This window comes from Hyla sarda, unplaced genomic scaffold, assembly GCF_029499605.1.
Source record: "Hyla sarda isolate aHylSar1 unplaced genomic scaffold, aHylSar1.hap1 scaffold_1237, whole genome shotgun sequence".
Taxonomy (NCBI): domain Eukaryota; kingdom Metazoa; phylum Chordata; class Amphibia; order Anura; family Hylidae; genus Hyla; species Hyla sarda.
In genome coordinates, this window is record NW_026607858.1 from 50,137 (window position 1) to 70,867 (window position 20,731).

General features: G+C 46.1%; 9 non-coding genes across 9 annotated transcripts; all 9 read right to left on the minus strand.

The window, feature by feature from the left end:
- Window positions 1–1,860: 1,860 nt before the first annotated feature.
- On the minus strand, window positions 1,861–2,051 carry LOC130303676 (U2 spliceosomal RNA). The gene has a single exon (XR_008853708.1). It is a non-coding gene; the product is annotated as a U2 spliceosomal RNA (small nuclear RNA).
- Window positions 2,052–4,139: 2,088 nt separating this feature from the next.
- LOC130303677 (U2 spliceosomal RNA) lies at window positions 4,140–4,330 on the minus strand. The gene has a single exon (XR_008853709.1). It is a non-coding gene; the product is annotated as a U2 spliceosomal RNA (small nuclear RNA).
- Window positions 4,331–6,415: 2,085 nt separating this feature from the next.
- Window positions 6,416–6,606, minus strand: LOC130303678 (U2 spliceosomal RNA). Its single transcript, XR_008853710.1, has one exon. It is a non-coding gene; the product is annotated as a U2 spliceosomal RNA (small nuclear RNA).
- Window positions 6,607–8,669: 2,063 nt separating this feature from the next.
- LOC130303679 (U2 spliceosomal RNA) lies at window positions 8,670–8,860 on the minus strand. The gene has a single exon (XR_008853711.1). It is a non-coding gene; the product is annotated as a U2 spliceosomal RNA (small nuclear RNA).
- Window positions 8,861–10,954: 2,094 nt separating this feature from the next.
- Window positions 10,955–11,145, minus strand: LOC130303680 (U2 spliceosomal RNA). The gene has a single exon (XR_008853712.1). It is a non-coding gene; the product is annotated as a U2 spliceosomal RNA (small nuclear RNA).
- Window positions 11,146–13,234: 2,089 nt separating this feature from the next.
- On the minus strand, window positions 13,235–13,425 carry LOC130303683 (U2 spliceosomal RNA). Its single transcript, XR_008853714.1, has one exon. It is a non-coding gene; the product is annotated as a U2 spliceosomal RNA (small nuclear RNA).
- A 2,082-nt stretch (window positions 13,426–15,507) lies between these two features.
- LOC130303684 (U2 spliceosomal RNA) lies at window positions 15,508–15,698 on the minus strand. Its single transcript, XR_008853715.1, has one exon. It is a non-coding gene; the product is annotated as a U2 spliceosomal RNA (small nuclear RNA).
- A 2,093-nt stretch (window positions 15,699–17,791) lies between these two features.
- On the minus strand, window positions 17,792–17,982 carry LOC130303685 (U2 spliceosomal RNA). Its single transcript, XR_008853716.1, has one exon. It is a non-coding gene; the product is annotated as a U2 spliceosomal RNA (small nuclear RNA).
- A 2,091-nt stretch (window positions 17,983–20,073) lies between these two features.
- Window positions 20,074–20,264, minus strand: LOC130303658 (U2 spliceosomal RNA). Its single transcript, XR_008853691.1, has one exon. It is a non-coding gene; the product is annotated as a U2 spliceosomal RNA (small nuclear RNA).
- Between the last annotated feature and the right edge of the window lie 467 nt (window positions 20,265–20,731).

Sequence of the window (20,731 nt, forward strand, 5' to 3'; positions counted from 1 at the left end):
ACCCTTCTTACTCCTCCTACTTGCATGTGACACTGGGCTTAGGATCTGCATAGGAAACACACACACAAGCACACACCTACCTTTGTTGCCTGCAGATGCCTCCTTGGCTGTCCCCAAACGGTATCAAACCAACACCCACGGGAAGCTGTAAGCATAGAGGACATGCCTGCACCCCATTGGACTTACCTGTGTGGGTTAAATCCGGGTTATTTGACAACCTATGGCGGTGATGGTTCTGCTCAGGCAGAGCAGTGCTGATGCTCCTCATAAAGCTGTCGCTGCTGTGAAGGTTCTAGGTGACATCACAAATCCCTATGGTTACATACACAACAAAGCTGGGTTGTTGTTGTTTACACTCTGCAAGGCCTGTGGAAGTGAGTGACATCATAGCACTGTAGTTCTGAGGGTTCTAGATGGATGCAACAATCTCCTGTTGCTTCTATGAAGGCCATAATAGACGACATCACCAAACAGCTCCATAGTCACATACACAGCAAAGGAGAGATGTTGTTTACACCTAGTGATGTCAGTGGTATTGAGTGACATCACAGCACAGTGCTAAGGCTCCTGGGCCTGGACACAGCAGCGGCTGCAATATCTCAACGGAGAATACGTTTATATATATGTGTGTGTGTGCGCGTATATACATATATATATATATATATATATATATATATATATATATATATTTCTCCGCCGAAATCACTTTTAAACCCATTTCCACCTTTTTTTCCCTTCTCTTCCTCTTACTTTTTTTTCACGTTTTTTTACGTTTTTCTCCTTTTCGCCTCTTTTCTGGGCGTATTATTCTTCTTTTTCTTCTTTTTTTTCGTCTAATGCATACCCCATCAGTGCAGCAATGCTTATTCAATACCGCCAGCAGATGGAGACACTGGGGGATAATTTTCTAAGGATTTATACTGATTTTTCCTGTCTGAATTTGTCGCACAGAAAGTTGCAGGCCAAATATGTGTGACATTTCTGCGACTTTAGCTTCTAGAGCATTTTTACAACATTATACATAGGTGCTGAATACATAAAAAGCGACTGTTCAGCGACAGACAAGTCGCATCGGCTGAAAGTAGGCCAGAATGTCAGTCCATGTTGGAGCAGGTTTAGATACAGTCTAAAGTATAGATCTCAAAGTCTGTGCACAGAATTTAGCAAGGGCCTCGCACCTTCTGATGCATCAGGTAGGTGCACAATAGCATAGCCTAACCCTCTGTACTTTGGTCTATATTGATGCGGGACATAGACAGCCAGCTGATGACCAATCCATTAGTGCAATGGATGGCTGGAAGCATTTGTCTTTGCCTTTGCAATACCACAGAAGCAATGCATGGTCAATGTACAGCAATGACACACCTGTGTGAACAGCCAGGAGACCCCCCCCCCCCCCCCCCATGTTATGTTACATAGTTACATAGTTAGTACGGTCGAAAAAAGACATATGTCCATCAAGTTCAACCAGGGAATTAAGGGGTAGGGGTGTGGCGCGATATTGGGGAAGGGATGAGATTTTATATTTCTTCATAAGCATTAATCTTATTTTGTCAATTAGGAACATTCAGCACCCACCCGCTATCAAGGCAGCTGCCTATCATGTCATGCCCTACCTGCACAGGTGTGCTGGCTACTCAAATGATCCAATTAAGGAGGCCATTTAGTCAGCAGCAGCAGAAGTCCTGTGCCTGGACGCTCCAACAGCGGCCAGACACAAGCAGAAGCAGCAGAAGCAGCAGCAGCAGCACCACCTTTTGTTTTTTGGCTGCAGCAGCAAGGCCCACAGGGCTGGCTAGCTGGCTAGCCAGCAAGCAGGTAGCAATGAAAGTAGGAATCTTTCTTTTTAACCCTGTAAGGGGGTGGTGCACTGTACCCGAAGATACTGCCATATCGGGTCAATGCATAGGGCGACGGAAGCAAGCTTCGAAATCGGCCCCCGTTCTCAAAAATCCATTTAATATATGGTCCCCAGATAGGGGACGTATCAGATATTAAACTGATAAGAACAGATACTACACTTGATCTTAGCCAAAAGGCCGAGAAGCGATAACCGTGAAAGGGGCGGGCCCAACAAGGTCCCCTTCATGGGCACTATCACTGCTTGCTGTCAGGGAGGCTGCCAGACAATTTTCCATGCACACTCTGGGCTGGGGGGCAGTCAACCACCAGTACACACAGCAGAACCTAAACCCATACCATTATTGCTAAGCAGCAAGACAGGGGCCCATTGCACTCCCACGGGGCCTTTTTAAATGCAATCCATAACCCGGATTTGCCAGGAACCCTTCTTACTCCTCCTACTTGCATGTGACACTGGGCTTAGGATCTGCATAGGAAACACACACACAAGCACACACCTACCTTTGTTGCCTGCAGATGCCTCCTTGGCTGTCCCCAAACGGTATCAAACCAACACCCACGGGAAGCTGTAAGCATAGAGGACATGCCTGCACCCCATTGGACTTACCTGTGTGGGTTAAATCCGGGTTATTTGACAACCTATGGCGGTGATGGTTCTGCTCAGGCAGAGCAGTGCTGATGCTCCTCATAAAGCTGTCGCTGCTGTGAAGGTTCTAGGTGACATCACAAATCCCTATGGTTACATACACAACAAAGCTGGGTTGTTGTTGTTTACACTCTGCAAGGCCTGTGGAAGTGAGTGACATCATAGCACTGTAGTTCTGAGGGTTCTAGATGGATGCAACAATCTCCTGTTGCTTCTATGAAGGCCATAATAGACGACATCACCAAACAGCTCCATAGTCACATACACAGCAAAGGAGAGATGTTGTTTACACCTAGTGATGTCAGTGGTATTGAGTGACATCACAGCACAGTGCTAAGGCTCCTGGGCCTGGACACAGCAGCGGCTGCAATATCTCAACGGAGAATACGTTTATATATATGTGTGTGTGTGCGCGTATATATATATATATATATATATATATATATATATATATATATTTCTCCGCCGAAATCACTTTTAAACCCATTTCCACCTTTTTTTCCCTTCTCTTCCTCTTACTTTTTTTTCACGTTTTTTTACGTTTTTCTCCTTTTCGCCTCTTTTCTGGGCGTATTATTCTTCTTTTTCTTCTTTTTTTTCGTCTAATGCATACCCCATCAGTGCAGCAATGCTTATTCAATACCGCCAGCAGATGGAGACACTGGGGGATAATTTTCTAAGGATTTATACTGATTTTTCCTGTCTGAATTTGTCGCACAGAAAGTTGCAGGCCAAATATGTGTGACATTTCTGCGACTTTAGCTTCTAGAGCATTTTTACAACATTATACATAGGTGCTGAATACATAAAAAGCGACTGTTCAGCGACAGACAAGTCGCATCGGCTGAAAGTAGGCCAGAATGTCAGTCCATGTTGGAGCAGGTTTAGATACAGTCTAAAGTATAGATCTCAAAGTCTGTGCACAGAATTTAGCAAGGGCCTCGCACCTTCTGATGCATCAGGTAGGTGCACAATAGCATAGCCTAACCCTCTGTACTTTGGTCTATATTGATGCGGGACATAGACAGCCAGCTGATGACCAATCCATTAGTGCAATGGATGGCTGGAAGCATTTGTCTTTGCCTTTGCAATACCACAGAAGCAATGCATGGTCAATGTACAGCAATGACACACCTGTGTGAACAGCCAGGAGACCCCCCCCCCCCCCCCCCCATGTTATGTTACATAGTTACATAGTTAGTACGGTCGAAAAAAGACATATGTCCATCAAGTTCAACCAGGGAATTAAGGGGTAGGGGTGTGGCGCGATATTGGGGAAGGGATGAGATTTTATATTTCTTCATAAGCATTAATCTTATTTTGTCAATTAGGAACATTCAGCACCCACCCGCTATCAAGGCAGCTGCCTATCATGTCATGCCCTACCTGCACAGGTGTGCTGGCTACTCAAATGATCCAATTAAGGAGGCCATTTAGTCAGCAGCAGCAGAAGTCCTGTGCCTGGACGCTCCAACAGCGGCCAGACACAAGCAGAAGCAGCAGAAGCAGCAGCAGCAGCACCACCTTTTGTTTTTTGGCTGCAGCAGCAAGGCCCACAGGGCTGGCTAGCTGGCTAGCCAGCAAGCAGGTAGCAATGAAAGTAGGAATCTTTCTTTTTAACCCTGTAAGGGGGTGGTGCACTGTACCCGAAGATACTGCCATATCGGGTCAATGCATAGGGCGACGGAAGCAAGCTTCGAAATCGGCCCCCGTTCTCAAAAATCCATTTAATATATGGTCCCCAGATAGGGGACGTATCAGATATTAAACTGATAAGAACAGATACTACACTTGATCTTAGCCAAAAGGCCGAGAAGCGATAACCGTGAAAGGGGCGGGCCCAACAAGGTCCCCTTCATGGGCACTATCACTGCTTGCTGTCAGGGAGGCTGCCAGACAATTTTCCATGCACACTCTGGGCTGGGGGGCAGTCAACCACCAGTACACACAGCAGAACCTAAACCCATACCATTATTGCTAAGCAGCAAGACAGGGGCCCATTGCACTCCCACGGGGCCTTTTTAAATGCAATCCATAACCCGGATTTGCCAGGAACCCTTCTTACTCCTCCTACTTGCATGTGACACTGGGCTTAGGATCTGCATAGGAAACACACACACAAGCACACACCTACCTTTGTTGCCTGCAGATGCCTCCTTGGCTGTCCCCAAACGGTATCAAACCAACACCCACGGGAAGCTGTAAGCATAGAGGACATGCCTGCACCCCATTGGACTTACCTGTGTGGGTTAAATCCGGGTTATTTGACAACCTATGGCGGTGATGGTTCTGCTCAGGCAGAGCAGTGCTGATGCTCCTCATAAAGCTGTCGCTGCTGTGAAGGTTCTAGGTGACATCACAAATCCCTATGGTTACATACACAACAAAGCTGGGTTGTTGTTGTTTACACTCTGCAAGGCCTGTGGAAGTGAGTGACATCATAGCACTGTAGTTCTGAGGGTTCTAGATGGATGCAACAATCTCCTGTTGCTTCTATGAAGGCCATAATAGACGACATCACCAAACAGCTCCATAGTCACATACACAGCAAAGGAGAGATGTTGTTTACACCTAGTGATGTCAGTGGTATTGAGTGACATCACAGCACAGTGCTAAGGCTCCTGGGCCTGGACACAGCAGCGGCTGCAATATCTCAACGGAGAATACGTTTATATATATGTGTGTGTGTGCGCGTATATATATATATATATATATATATATATATATATATATATTTCTCCGCCAAAATCACTTTTAAACCCATTTCCACCTTTTTTTCCCTTCTCTTCCTCTTACTTTTTTTTCACGTTTTTTTACGTTTTTCTCCTTTTCGCCTCTTTTCTGGGCGTATTATTCTTCTTTTTCTTCTTTTTTTTCGTCTAATGCATACCCCATCAGTGCAGCAATGCTTATTCAATACCGCCAGCAGATGGAGACACTGGGGGATAATTTTCTAAGGATTTATACTGATTTTTCCTGTCTGAATTTGTCGCACAGAAAGTTGCAGGCCAAATATGTGTGACATTTCTGCGACTTTAGCTTCTAGAGCATTTTTACAACATTATACATAGGTGCTGAATACATAAAAAGCGACTGTTCAGCGACAGACAAGTCGCATCGGCTGAAAGTAGGCCAGAATGTCAGTCCATGTTGGAGCAGGTTTAGATACAGTCTAAAGTATAGATCTCAAAGTCTGTGCACAGAATTTAGCAAGGGCCTCGCACCTTCTGATGCATCAGGTAGGTGCACAATAGCATAGCCTAACCCTCTGTACTTTGGTCTATATTGATGCGGGACATAGACAGCCAGCTGATGACCAATCCATTAGTGCAATGGATGGCTGGAAGCATTTGTCTTTGCCTTTGCAATACCACAGAAGCAATGCATGGTCAATGTACAGCAATGACACACCTGTGTGAACAGCCAGGAGACCCCCCCCCCCCCCCCCCATGTTATGTTACATAGTTACATAGTTAGTACGGTCGAAAAAAGACATATGTCCATCAAGTTCAACCAGGGAATTAAGGGGTAGGGGTGTGGCGCGATATTGGGGAAGGGATGAGATTTTATATTTCTTCATAAGCATTAATCTTATTTTGTCAATTAGGAACATTCAGCACCCACCCGCTATCAAGGCAGCTGCCTATCATGTCATGCCCTACCTGCACAGGTGTGCTGGCTACTCAAATGATCCAATTAAGGAGGCCATTTAGTCAGCAGCAGCAGAAGTCCTGTGCCTGGACGCTCCAACAGCGGCCAGACACAAGCAGAAGCAGCAGAAGCAGCAGCAGCAGCACCACCTTTTGTTTTTTGGCTGCAGCAGCAAGGCCCACAGGGCTGGCTAGCTGGCTAGCCAGCAAGCAGGTAGCAATGAAAGTAGGAATCTTTCTTTTTAACCCTGTAAGGGGGTGGTGCACTGTACCCGAAGATACTGCCATATCGGGTCAATGCATAGGGCGACGGAAGCAAGCTTCGAAATCGGCCCCCGTTCTCAAAAATCCATTTAATATATGGTCCCCAGATAGGGGACGTATCAGATATTAAACTGATAAGAACAGATACTACACTTGATCTTAGCCAAAAGGCCGAGAAGCGATAACCGTGAAAGGGGCGGGCCCAACAAGGTCCCCTTCATGGGCACTATCACTGCTTGCTGTCAGGGAGGCTGCCAGACAATTTTCCATGCACACTCTGGGCTGGGGGGCAGTCAACCACCAGTACACACAGCAGAACCTAAACCCATACCATTATTGCTAAGCAGCAAGACAGGGGCCCATTGCACTCCCACGGGGCCTTTTTAAATGCAATCCATAACCCGGATTTGCCAGGAACCCTTCTTACTCCTCCTACTTGCATGTGACACTGGGCTTAGGATCTGCATAGGAAACACACACACAAGCACACACCTACCTTTGTTGCCTGCAGATGCCTCCTTGGCTGTCCCCAAACGGTATCAAACCAACACCCACGGGAAGCTGTAAGCATAGAGGACATGCCTGCACCCCATTGGACTTACCTGTGTGGGTTAAATCCGGGTTATTTGACAACCTATGGCGGTGATGGTTCTGCTCAGGCAGAGCAGTGCTGATGCTCCTCATAAAGCTGTCGCTGCTGTGAAGGTTCTAGGTGACATCACAAATCCCTATGGTTACATACACAACAAAGCTGGGTTGTTGTTGTTTACACTCTGCAAGGCCTGTGGAAGTGAGTGACATCATAGCACTGTAGTTCTGAGGGTTCTAGATGGATGCAACAATCTCCTGTTGCTTCTATGAAGGCCATAATAGACGACATCACCAAACAGCTCCATAGTCACATACACAGCAAAGGAGAGATGTTGTTTACACCTAGTGATGTCAGTGGTATTGAGTGACATCACAGCACAGTGCTAAGGCTCCTGGGCCTGGACACAGCAGCGGCTGCAATATCTCAACGGAGAATACGTTTATATATATGTGTGTGTGTGCGCGTATATATATATATATATATATATATATATATATATATATATATATTTCTCCGCCGAAATCACTTTTAAACCCATTTCCACCTTTTTTTCCCTTCTCTTCCTCTTACTTTTTTTTCACGTTTTTTTACGTTTTTCTCCTTTTCGCCTCTTTTCTGGGCGTATTATTCTTCTTTTTCTTCTTTTTTTTCGTCTAATGCATACCCCATCAGTGCAGCAATGCTTATTCAATACCGCCAGCAGATGGAGACACTGGGGGATAATTTTCTAAGGATTTATACTGATTTTTCCTGTCTGAATTTGTCGCACAGAAAGTTGCAGGCCAAATATGTGTGACATTTCTGCGACTTTAGCTTCTAGAGCATTTTTACAACATTATACATAGGTGCTGAATACATAAAAAGCGAATGTTCAGCGACAGACAAGTCGCATCGGCTGAAAGTAGGCCAGAATGTCAGTCCATGTTGGAGCAGGTTTAGATACAGTCTAAAGTATAGATCTCAAAGTCTGTGCACAGAATTTAGCAAGGGCCTCGCACCTTCTGATGCATCAGGTAGGTGCACAATAGCATAGCCTAACCCTCTGTACTTTGGTCTATATTGATGCGGGACATAGACAGCCAGCTGATGACCAATCCATTAGTGCAATGGATGGCTGGAAGCATTTGTCTTTGCCTTTGCAATACCACAGAAGCAATGCATGGTCAATGTACAGCAATGACACACCTGTGTGAACAGCCAGGAGACCCCCCCCCCCCCCCCCCCCATGTTATCGAAAAAAGACATATGTCCATCAAGTTCAACCAGGGAATTAAGGGGTAGGGGTGTGGCGCGATATTGGGGAAGGGATGAGATTTTATATTTCTTCATAAGCATTAATCTTATTTTGTCAATTAGGAACATTCAGCACCCACCGCTATCAAGGCAGCTGCCTATCATGTCATGCCCTACCTGCACAGGTGTGCTGGCTACTCAAATGATCCAATTAAGGAGGCCATTTAGTCAGCAGCAGCAGAAGTCCTGTGCCTGGACGCTCCAACAGCGGCCAGACACAAGCAGAAGCAGCAGAAGCAGCAGCAGCACCACCACCTTTTGTTTTTTGGCTGCAGCAGCAAGGCCCACAGGGCTGGCTAGCTGGCTAGCCAGCAAGCAGGTAGCAATGAAAGTAGGAATCTTTCTTTTTAACCCTGTAAGGGGGTGGTGCACTGTACCCGAAGATACTGCCATATCGGGTCAATGCATAGGGCGACGGAAGCAAGCTTCGAAATCGGCCCCCGTTCTCAAAAATCCATTTAATATATGGTCCCCAGATAGGGGACGTATCAGATATTAAACTGATAAGAACAGATACTACACTTGATCTTAGCCAAAAGGCCGAGAAGCGATAACCGTGAAAGGGGCGGGCCCAACAAGGTCCCCTTCATGGGCACTATCACTGCTTGCTGTCAGGGAGGCTGCCAGACAATTTTCCATGCACACTCTGGGCTGGGGGGCAGTCAACCACCAGTACACACAGCAGAACCTAAACCCATACCATTATTGCTAAGCAGCAAGACAGGGGCCCATTGCACTCCCACGGGGCCTTTTTAAATGCAATCCATAACCCGGATTTGCCAGGAACCCTTCTTACTCCTCCTACTTGCATGTGACACTGGGCTTAGGATCTGCATAGGAAACACACACACAAGCACACACCTACCTTTGTTGCCTGCAGATGCCTCCTTGGCTGTCCCCAAACGGTATCAAACCAACACCCACGGGAAGCTGTAAGCATAGAGGACATGCCTGCACCCCATTGGACTTACCTGTGTGGGTTAAATCCGGGTTATTTGACAACCTATGGCGGTGATGGTTCTGCTCAGGCAGAGCAGTGCTGATGCTCCTCATAAAGCTGTCGCTGCTGTGAAGGTTCTAGGTGACATCACAAATCCCTATGGTTACATACACAACAAAGCTGGGTTGTTGTTGTTTACACTCTGCAAGGCCTGTGGAAGTGAGTGACATCATAGCACTGTAGTTCTGAGGGTTCTAGATGGATGCAACAATCTCCTGTTGCTTCTATGAAGGCCATAATAGACGACATCACCAAACAGCTCCATAGTCACATACACAGCAAAGGAGAGATGTTGTTTACACCTAGTGATGTCAGTGGTATTGAGTGACATCACAGCACAGTGCTAAGGCTCCTGGGCCTGGACACAGCAGCGGCTGCAATATCTCAACGGAGAATACGTTTATATATATGTGTGTGTGTGCGCGTATATATATATATATATATATATATATATATATATATATATATATATATATTTCTCCGCCGAAATCACTTTTAAACCCATTTCCACCTTTTTTTCCCTTCTCTTCCTCTTACTTTTTTTTCACGTTTTTTTACGTTTTTCTCCTTTTCGCCTCTTTTCTGGGCGTATTATTCTTCTTTTTCTTCTTTTTTTTCGTCTAATGCATACCCCATCAGTGCAGCAATGCTTATTCAATACCGCCAGCAGATGGAGACACTGGGGGATAATTTTCTAAGGATTTATACTGATTTTTCCTGTCTGAATTTGTCGCACAGAAAGTTGCAGGCCAAATATGTGTGACATTTCTGCGACTTTAGCTTCTAGAGCATTTTTACAACATTATACATAGGTGCTGAATACATAAAAAGCGACTGTTCAGCGACAGACAAGTCGCATCGGCTGAAAGTAGGCCAGAATGTCAGTCCATGTTGGAGCAGGTTTAGATACAGTCTAAAGTATAGATCTCAAAGTCTGTGCACAGAATTTAGCAAGGGCCTCGCACCTTCTGATGCATCAGGTAGGTGCACAATAGCATAGCCTAACCCTCTGTACTTTGGTCTATATTGATGCGGGACATAGACAGCCAGCTGATGACCAATCCATTAGTGCAATGGATGGCTGGAAGCATTTGTCTTTGCCTTTGCAATACCACAGAAGCAATGCATGGTCAATGTACAGCAATGACACACCTGTGTGAACAGCCAGGAGACCCCCCCCCCCCCCCCCATGTTATGTTACATAGTTACATAGTTAGTACGGTCGAAAAAAGACATATGTCCATCAAGTTCAACCAGGGAATTAAGGGGTAGGGGTGTGGCGCGATATTGGGGAAGGGATGAGATTTTATATTTCTTCATAAGCATTAATCTTATTTTGTCAATTAGGAACATTCAGCACCCACCCGCTATCAAGGCAGCTGCCTATCATGTCATGCCCTACCTGCACAGGTGTGCTGGCTACTCAAATGATCCAATTAAGGAGGCCATTTAGTCAGCAGCAGCAGAAGTCCTGTGCCTGGACGCTCCAACAGCGGCCAGACACAAGCAGAAGCAGCAGAAGCAGCAGCAGCAGCACCACCTTTTGTTTTTTGGCTGCAGCAGCAAGGCCCACAGGGCTGGCTAGCTGGCTAGCCAGCAAGCAGGTAGCAATGAAAGTAGGAATCTTTCTTTTTAACCCTGTAAGGGGGTGGTGCACTGTACCCGAAGATACTGCCATATCGGGTCAATGCATAGGGCGACGGAAGCAAGCTTCGAAATCGGCCCCCGTTCTCAAAAATCCATTTAATATATGGTCCCCAGATAGGGGACGTATCAGATATTAAACTGATAAGAACAGATACTACACTTGATCTTAGCCAAAAGGCCGAGAAGCGATAACCGTGAAAGGGGCGGGCCCAACAAGGTCCCCTTCATGGGCACTATCACTGCTTGCTGTCAGGGAGGCTGCCAGACAATTTTCCATGCACACTCTGGGCTGGGGGGCAGTCAACCACCAGTACACACAGCAGAACCTAAACCCATACCATTATTGCTAAGCAGCAAGACAGGGGCCCATTGCACTCCCACGGGGCCTTTTTAAATGCAATCCATAACCCGGATTTGCCAGGAACCCTTCTTACTCCTCCTACTTGCATGTGACACTGGGCTTAGGATCTGCATAGGAAACACACACACAAGCACACACCTACCTTTGTTGCCTGCAGATGCCTCCTTGGCTGTCCCCAAACGGTATCAAACCAACACCCACGGGAAGCTGTAAGCATAGAGGACATGCCTGCACCCCATTGGACTTACCTGTGTGGGTTAAATCCGGGTTATTTGACAACCTATGGCGGTGATGGTTCTGCTCAGGCAGAGCAGTGCTGATGCTCCTCATAAAGCTGTCGCTGCTGTGAAGGTTCTAGGTGACATCACAAATCCCTATGGTTACATACACAACAAAGCTGGGTTGTTGTTGTTTACACTCTGCAAGGCCTGTGGAAGTGAGTGACATCATAGCACTGTAGTTCTGAGGGTTCTAGATGGATGCAACAATCTCCTGTTGCTTCTATGAAGGCCATAATAGACGACATCACCAAACAGCTCCATAGTCACATACACAGCAAAGGAGAGATGTTGTTTACACCTAGTGATGTCAGTGGTATTGAGTGACATCACAGCACAGTGCTAAGGCTCCTGGGCCTGGACACAGCAGCGGCTGCAATATCTCAACGGAGAATACGTTTATATATATGTGTGTGTGTGCGCGTATATATATATATATATATATATATATATATATATATATATATATTTCTCCGCCGAAATCACTTTTAAACCCATTTCCACCTTTTTTTCCCTTCTCTTCCTCTTACTTTTTTTTCACGTTTTTTTACGTTTTTCTCCTTTTCGCCTCTTTTCTGGGCGTATTATTCTTCTTTTTCTTCTTTTTTTTCGTCTAATGCATACCCCATCAGTGCAGCAATGCTTATTCAATACCGCCAGCAGATGGAGACACTGGGGGATAATTTTCTAAGGATTTATACTGATTTTTCCTGTCTGAATTTGTCGCACAGAAAGTTGCAGGCCAAATATGTGTGACATTTCTGCGACTTTAGCTTCTAGAGCATTTTTACAACATTATACATAGGTGCTGAATACATAAAAAGCGACTGTTCAGCGACAGACAAGTCGCATCGGCTGAAAGTAGGCCAGAATGTCAGTCCATGTTGGAGCAGGTTTAGATACAGTCTAAAGTATAGATCTCAAAGTCTGTGCACAGAATTTAGCAAGGGCCTCGCACCTTCTGATGCATCAGGTAGGTGCACAATAGCATAGCCTAACCCTCTGTACTTTGGTCTATATTGATGCGGGACATAGACAGCCAGCTGATGACCAATCCATTAGTGCAATGGATGGCTGGAAGCATTTGTCTTTGCCTTTGCAATACCACAGAAGCAATGCATGGTCAATGTACAGCAATGACACACCTGTGTGAACAGCCAGGAGACCCCCCCCCCCCCCCCCCATGTTATGTTACATAGTTACATAGTTAGTACGGTCGAAAAAAGACATATGTCCATCAAGTTCAACCAGGGAATTAAGGGGTAGGGGTGTGGCGCGATATTGGGGAAGGGATGAGATTTTATATTTCTTCATAAGCATTAATCTTATTTTGTCAATTAGGAACATTCAGCACCCACCCGCTATCAAGGCAGCTGCCTATCATGTCATGCCCTACCTGCACAGGTGTGCTGGCTACTCAAATGATCCAATTAAGGAGGCCATTTAGTCAGCAGCAGCAGAAGTCCTGTGCCTGGACGCTCCAACAGCGGCCAGACACAAGCAGAAGCAGCAGAAGCAGCAGCAGCAGCACCACCTTTTGTTTTTTGGCTGCAGCAGCAAGGCCCACAGGGCTGGCTAGCTGGCTAGCCAGCAAGCAGGTAGCAATGAAAGTAGGAATCTTTCTTTTTAACCCTGTAAGGGGGTGGTGCACTGTACCCGAAGATACTGCCATATCGGGTCAATGCATAGGGCGACGGAAGCAAGCTTCGAAATCGGCCCCCGTTCTCAAAAATCCATTTAATATATGGTCCCCAGATAGGGGACGTATCAGATATTAAACTGATAAGAACAGATACTACACTTGATCTTAGCCAAAAGGCCGAGAAGCGATAACCGTGAAAGGGGCGGGCCCAACAAGGTCCCCTTCATGGGCACTATCACTGCTTGCTGTCAGGGAGGCTGCCAGACAATTTTCCATGCACACTCTGGGCTGGGGGGCAGTCAACCACCAGTACACACAGCAGAACCTAAACCCATACCATTATTGCTAAGCAGCAAGACAGGGGCCCATTGCACTCCCACGGGGCCTTTTTAAATGCAATCCATAACCCGGATTTGCCAGGAACCCTTCTTACTCCTCCTACTTGCATGTGACACTGGGCTTAGGATCTGCATAGGAAACACACACACAAGCACACACCTACCTTTGTTGCCTGCAGATGCCTCCTTGGCTGTCCCCAAACGGTATCAAACCAACACCCACGGGAAGCTGTAAGCATAGAGGACATGCCTGCACCCCATTGGACTTACCTGTGTGGGTTAAATCCGGGTTATTTGACAACCTATGGCGGTGATGGTTTTGCTCAGGCAGAGCAGTGCTGATGCTCCTCATAAAGCTGTCGCTGCTGTGAAGGTTCTAGGTGACATCACAAATCCCTATGGTTACATACACAACAAAGCTGGGTTGTTGTTGTTTACACTCTGCAAGGCCTGTGGAAGTGAGTGACATCATAGCACTGTAGTTCTGAGGGCTCTAGATGGATGCAACAATCTCCTGTTGCTTCTATGAAGGCCATAATAGACGACATCACCAAACAGCTCCATAGTCACATACACAGCAAAGGAGAGATGTTGTTTACACCTAGTGATGTCAGTGGTATTGAGTGACATCACAGCACAGTGCTAAGGCTCCTGGGCCTGGACACAGCAGCGGCTGCAATATCTCAACGGAGAATACGTTTATATATATGTGTGTGTGTGCGCGTATATATATATATATATATATATATATATATATATATATATATTTCTCCGCCGAAATCACTTTTAAACCCATTTCCACCTTTTTTTCCCTTCTCTTCCTCTTACTTTTTTTTCACGTTTTTTTACGTTTTTCTCCTTTTCGCCTCTTTTCTGGGCGTATTATTCTTCTTTTTCTTCTTTTTTTTCGTCTAATGCATACCCCATCAGTGCAGCAATGCTTATTCAATACCGCCAGCAGATGGAGACACTGGGGGATAATTTTCTAAGGATTTATACTGATTTTTCCTGTCTGAATTTGTCGCACAGAAAGTTGCAGGCCAAATATGTGTGACATTTCTGCGACTTTAGCTTCTAGAGCATTTTTACAACATTATACATAGGTGCTGAATACATAAAAAGCGACTGTTCAGCGACAGACAAGTCGCATCGGCTGAAAGTAGGCCAGAATGTCAGTCCATGTTGGAGCAGGTTTAGATACAGTCTAAAGTATAGATCTCAAAGTCTGTGCACAGAATTTAGCAAGGGCCTCGCACCTTCTGATGCATCAGGTAGGTGCACAATAGCATAGCCTAACCCTCTGTACTTTGGTCTATATTGATGCGGGACATAGACAGCCAGCTGATGACCAATCCATTAGTGCAATGGATGGCTGGAAGCATTTGTCTTTGCCTTTGCAATACCACAGAAGCAATGCATGGTCAATGTACAGCAATGACACACCTGTGTGAACAGCCAGGAGACCCCCCCCCCCCCATGTTATGTTACATAGTTACATAGTTAGTACGGTCGAAAAAAGACATATGTCCATCAAGTTCAACCAGGGAATTAAGGGGTAGGGGTGTGGCGCGATATTGGGGAAGGGATGAGATTTTATATTTCGTCATAAGCATTAATCTTATTTTGTCAATTAGGAACATTCAGCACCCACCCGCTATCAAGGCAGCTGCCTATCATGTCATGCCCTACCTGCACAGGTGTGCTGGCTACTCAAATGATCCAATTAAGGAGGCCATTTAGTCAGCAGCAGCAGAAGTCCTGTGCCTGGACGCTCCAACAGCGGCCAGACACAAGCAGAAGCAGCAGAAGCAGCAGCAGCAGCACCACCTTTTGTTTTTTGGCTGCAGCAGCAAGGCCCACAGGGCTGGCTAGCTGGCTAGCCAGCAAGCAGGTAGCAATGAAAGTAGGAATCTTTCTTTTTAACCCTGTAAGGGGGTGGTGCACTGTACCCGAAGATACTGCCATATCGGGTCAATGCATAGGGCGACGGAAGCAAGCTTCGAAATCGGCCCCCGTTCTCAAAAATCCATTTAATATATGGTCCCCAGATAGGGGACGTATCAGATATTAAACTGATAAGAACAGATACTACACTTGATCTTAGCCAAAAGGCCGAGAAGCGATAACCGTGAAAGGGGCGGGCCCAACAAGGTCCCCTTCATGGGCACTATCACTGCTTGCTGTCAGGGAGGCTGCCAGACAATTTTCCATGCACACTCTGGGCTGGGGGGCAGTCAACCACCAGTACACACAGCAGAACCTAAACCCATACCATTATTGCTAAGCAGCAAGACAGGGGCCCATTGCACTCCCACGGGGCCTTTTTAAATGCAATCCATAACCCGGATTTGCCAGGAACCCTTCTTACTCCTCCTACTTGCATGTGACACTGGGCTTAGGATCTGCATAGGAAACACACACACAAGCACACACCTACCTTTGTTGCCTGCAGATGCCTCCTTGGCTGTCCCCAAACGGTATCAAACCAACACCCACGGGAAGCTGTAAGCATAGAGGACATGCCTGCACCCCATTGGACTTACCTGTGTGGGTTAAATCCGGGTTATTTGACAACCTATGGCGGTGATGGTTCTGCTCAGGCAGAGCAGTGCTGATGCTCCTCATAAAGCTGTCGCTGCTGTGAAGGTTCTAGGTGACATCACAAATCCCTATGGTTACATACACAACAAAGCTGGGTTGTTGTTGTTTACACTCTGCAAGGCCTGTGGAAGTGAGTGACATCATAGCACTGTAGTTCTGAGGGTTCTAGATGGATGCAACAATCTCCTGTTGCTTCTATGAAGGCCATAATAGACGACATCACCAAACAGCTCCATAGTCACATACACAGCAAAGGAGAGATGTTGTTTACACCTAGTGATGTCAGTGGTATTGAGTGACATCACAGCACAGTGCTAAGGCTCCTGGGCCTGGACACAGCAGCGGCTGCAATATCTCAACGGAGAATACGTTTATATATATGTGTGTGTGTGCGCGTATATATATATATATATATATATATATATATATATATATATATATATATATCTCCGCCGAAATCACTTTTAAACCCATTTCCACCTTTTTTTCCCTTCTCTTCCTCTTACTTTTTTTTCACGTTTTTTTACGTTTTTCTCCTTTTCGCCTCTTTTCTGGGCGTATTATTCTTCTTTTTCTTCTTTTTTTTCGTCTAATGCATACCCCATCAGTGCAGCAATGCTTATTCAATACCGCCAGCAGATGGAGACACTGGGGGATAATTTTCTAAGGATTTATACTGATTTTTCCTGTCTGAATTTGTCGCACAGAAAGTTGCAGGCCAAATATGTGTGACATTTCTGCGACTTTAGCTTCTAGAGCATTTTTACAACATTATACATAGGTGCTGAATACATAAAAAGCGACTGTTCAGCGACAGACAAGTCGCATCGGCTGAAAGTAGGCCAGAATGTCAGTCCATGTTGGAGCAGGTTTAGATACAGTCTAAAGTATAGATCTCAAAGTCTGTGCACAGAATTTAGCAAGGGCCTCGCACCTTCTGATGCATCAGGTAGGTGCACAATAGCATAGCCTAACCCTCTGTACTTTGGTCTATATTGATGCGGGACATAGACAGCCAGCTGATGACCAATCCATTAGTGCAATGGATGGCTGGAAGCATTTGTCTTTGCCTTTGCAATACCACAGAAGCAATGCATGGTCAATGTACAGCAATGACACACCTGTGTGAACAGCCAGGAGACCCCCCCCCCCCCCCCCCATGTTATGTTACATAGTTACATAGTTAGTACGGTCGAAAAAAGACATATGTCCATCAAGTTCAACCAGGGAATTAAGGGGTAGGGGTGTGGCGCGATATTGGGGAAGGGATGAGATTTTATATTTCTTCATAAGCATTAATCTTATTTTGTCAATTAGGAACATTCAGCACCCACCCGCTATCAAGGCAGCTGCCTATCATGTCATGCCCTACCTGCACAGGTGTGCTGGCTACTCAAATGATCCAATTAAGGAGGCCATTTAGTCAGCAGCAGCAGAAGTCCTGTGCCTGGACGCTCCAACAGCGGCCAGACACAAGCAGAAGCAGCAGAAGCAGCAGCAGCAGCACCACCTTTTGTTTTTTGGCTGCAGCAGCAAGGCCCACAGGGCTGGCTAGCTGGCTAGCCAGCAAGCAGGTAGCAATGAAAGTAGGAATCTTTCTTTTTAACCCTGTAAGGGGGTGGTGCACTGTACCCGAAGATACTGCCATATCGGGTCAATGCATAGGGCGACGGAAGCAAGCTTCGAAATCGGCCCCCGTTCTCAAAAATCCATTTAATATATGGTCCCCAGATAGGGGACGTATCAGATATTAAACTGATAAGAACAGATACTACACTTGATCTTAGCCAAAAGGCCGAGAAGCGATAACCGTGAAAGGGGCGGGCCCAACAAGGTCCCCTTCATGGGCACTATCACTGCTTGCTGTCAGGGAGGCTGCCAGACAATTTTCCATGCACACTCTGGGCTGGGGGGCAGTCAACCACCAGTACACACAGCAGAACCTAAACCCATACCATTATTGCTAAGCAGCAAGACAGGGGCCCATTGCACTCCCACGGGGCCTTTTTAAATGCAATCCATAACCCGGATTTGCCAGGAACCCTTCTTACTCCTCCTACTTGCATGTGACACTGGGCTTAGGATCTGCATAGGAAACACACACACAAGCACACACCTACCTTTGTTGCCTGCAGATGCCTCCTTGGCTGTCCCCAAACGGTATCAAACCAACACCCACGGGAAGCTGTAAGCATAGAGGACATGCCTGCACCCCATTGGACTTACCTGTGTGGGTTAAATCCGGGTTATTTGACAACCTATGGCGGTGATGGTTCTGCTCAGGCAGAGCAGTGCTGATGCTCCTCATAAAGCTGTCGCTGCTGTGAAGGTTCTAGGTGACATCACAAATCCCTATGGTTACATACACAACAAAGCTGGGTTGTTGTTGTTTACACTCTGCAAGGCCTGTGGAAGTGAGTGACATCATAGCACTGTAGTTCTGAGGGTTCTAGATGGATGCAACAATCTCCTGTTGCTTCTATGAAGGCCATAATAGACGACATCACCAAACAGCTCCATAGTCACATACACAGCAAAGGAGAGATGTTGTTTACACCTAGTGATGTCAGTGGTATTGAGTGACATCACAGCACAGTGCTAAGGCTCCTGGGCCTGGACACAGCAGCGGCTGCAATATCTCAACGGAGAATACGTTTATATATATGTGTGTGTGTGCGCGTATATATATATATATATATATATATATATATATATATATATATATTTCTCCGCCGAAATCACTTTTAAACCCATTTCCACCTTTTTTTCCCTTCTCTTCCTCTTACTTTTTTTTCACGTTTTTTTACGTTTTTCTCCTTTTCGCCTCTTTTCTGGGCGTATTATTCTTCTTTTTCTTCTTTTTTTTCGTCTAATGCATACCCCATCAGTGCAGCAATGCTTATTCAATACCGCCAGCAGATGGAGACACTGGGGGATAATTTTCTAAGGATTTATACTGATTTTTCCTGTCTGAATTTGTCGCACAGAAAGTTGCAGGCCAAATATGTGTGACATTTCTGCGACTTTAGCTTCTAGAGCATTTTTACAACATTATACATAGGTGCTGAATACATAAAAAGCGACTGTTCAGCGACAGACAAGTCGCATCGGCTGAAAGTAGGCCAGAATGTCAGTCCATGTTGGAGCAGGTTTAGATACAGTCTAAAGTATAGATCTCAAAGTCTGTGCACAGAATTTAGCAAGGGCCTCGCACCTTCTGATGCATCAGGTAGGTGCACAATAGCATAGCCTAACCCTCTGTACTTTGGTCTATATTGATGCGGGACATAGACAGCCAGCTGATGACCAATCCATTAGTGCAATGGATGGCTGGAAGCATTTGTCTTTGCCTTTGCAATACCACAGAAGCAATGCATGGTCAATGTACAGCAATGACACACCTGTGTGAACAGCCAGGAGACCCCCCCCCCCCCCCCCCCCATGTTATGTTACATAGTTACATAGTTAGTACGGTCGAAAAAAGACATATGTCCATCAAGTTCAACCAGGGAATTAAGGGGTAGGGGTGTGGCGCGATATTGGGGAAGGGATGAGATTTTATATTTCTTCATAAGCATTAATCTTATTTTGTCAATTAGGAACATTCAGCACCCACCCGCTATCAAGGCAGCTGCCTATCATGTCATGCCCTACCTGCACAGGTGTGCTGGCTACTCAAATGATCCAATTAAGGAGGCCATTTAGTCAGCAGCAGCAGAAGTCCTGTGCCTGGACGCTCCAACAGCGGCCAGACACAAGCAGAAGCAGCAGAAGCAGCAGCAGCAGCACCACCTTTTGTTTTTTGGCTGCAGCAGCAAGGCCCACAGGGCTGGCTAGCTGGCTAGCCAGCAAGCAGGTAGCAATGAAAGTAGGAATCTTTCTTTTTAACCCTGTAAGGGGGTGGTGCACTGTACCCGATGATACTGCCATATCGGGTCAATGCATAGGGCGACGGAAGCAAGCTTCGAAATCGGCCCCCGTTCTCAAAAATCCATTTAATATATGGTCCCCAGATAGGGGACGTATCAGATATTAAACTGATAAGAACAGATACTACACTTGATCTTAGCCAAAAGGCCGAGAAGCGATAACCGTGAAAGGGGCGGGCCCAACAAGGTCCCCTTCATGGGCACTATCACTGCTTGCTGTCAGGGAGGCTGCCAGACAATTTTCCATGCACACTCTGGGCTGGGGGGCAGTCAACCACCAGTACACACAGCAGAACCTAAACCCATACCATTATTGCTAAGCAGCAAGACAGGGGCCCATTGCACTCCCACGGGGCCTTTTTAAATGCAATCCATAACCCGGATTTGCCAGGAACCCTTCTTACTCCTCCTACTTGCATGTGACACTGGGCTTAGGATCTGCATAGGAAACACACACACAAGCACACACCTACCTTTGTTGCCTGCAGATGCCTCCTTGGCTGTCCCCAAACGGTATCAAACCAACACCCACGGGAAGCTGTAAGCATAGAGGACATGCCTGCACCCCATTGGACTTACCTGTGTGGGTTAAATCCGGGTTATTTGACAACCTATGGCGGTGATGGT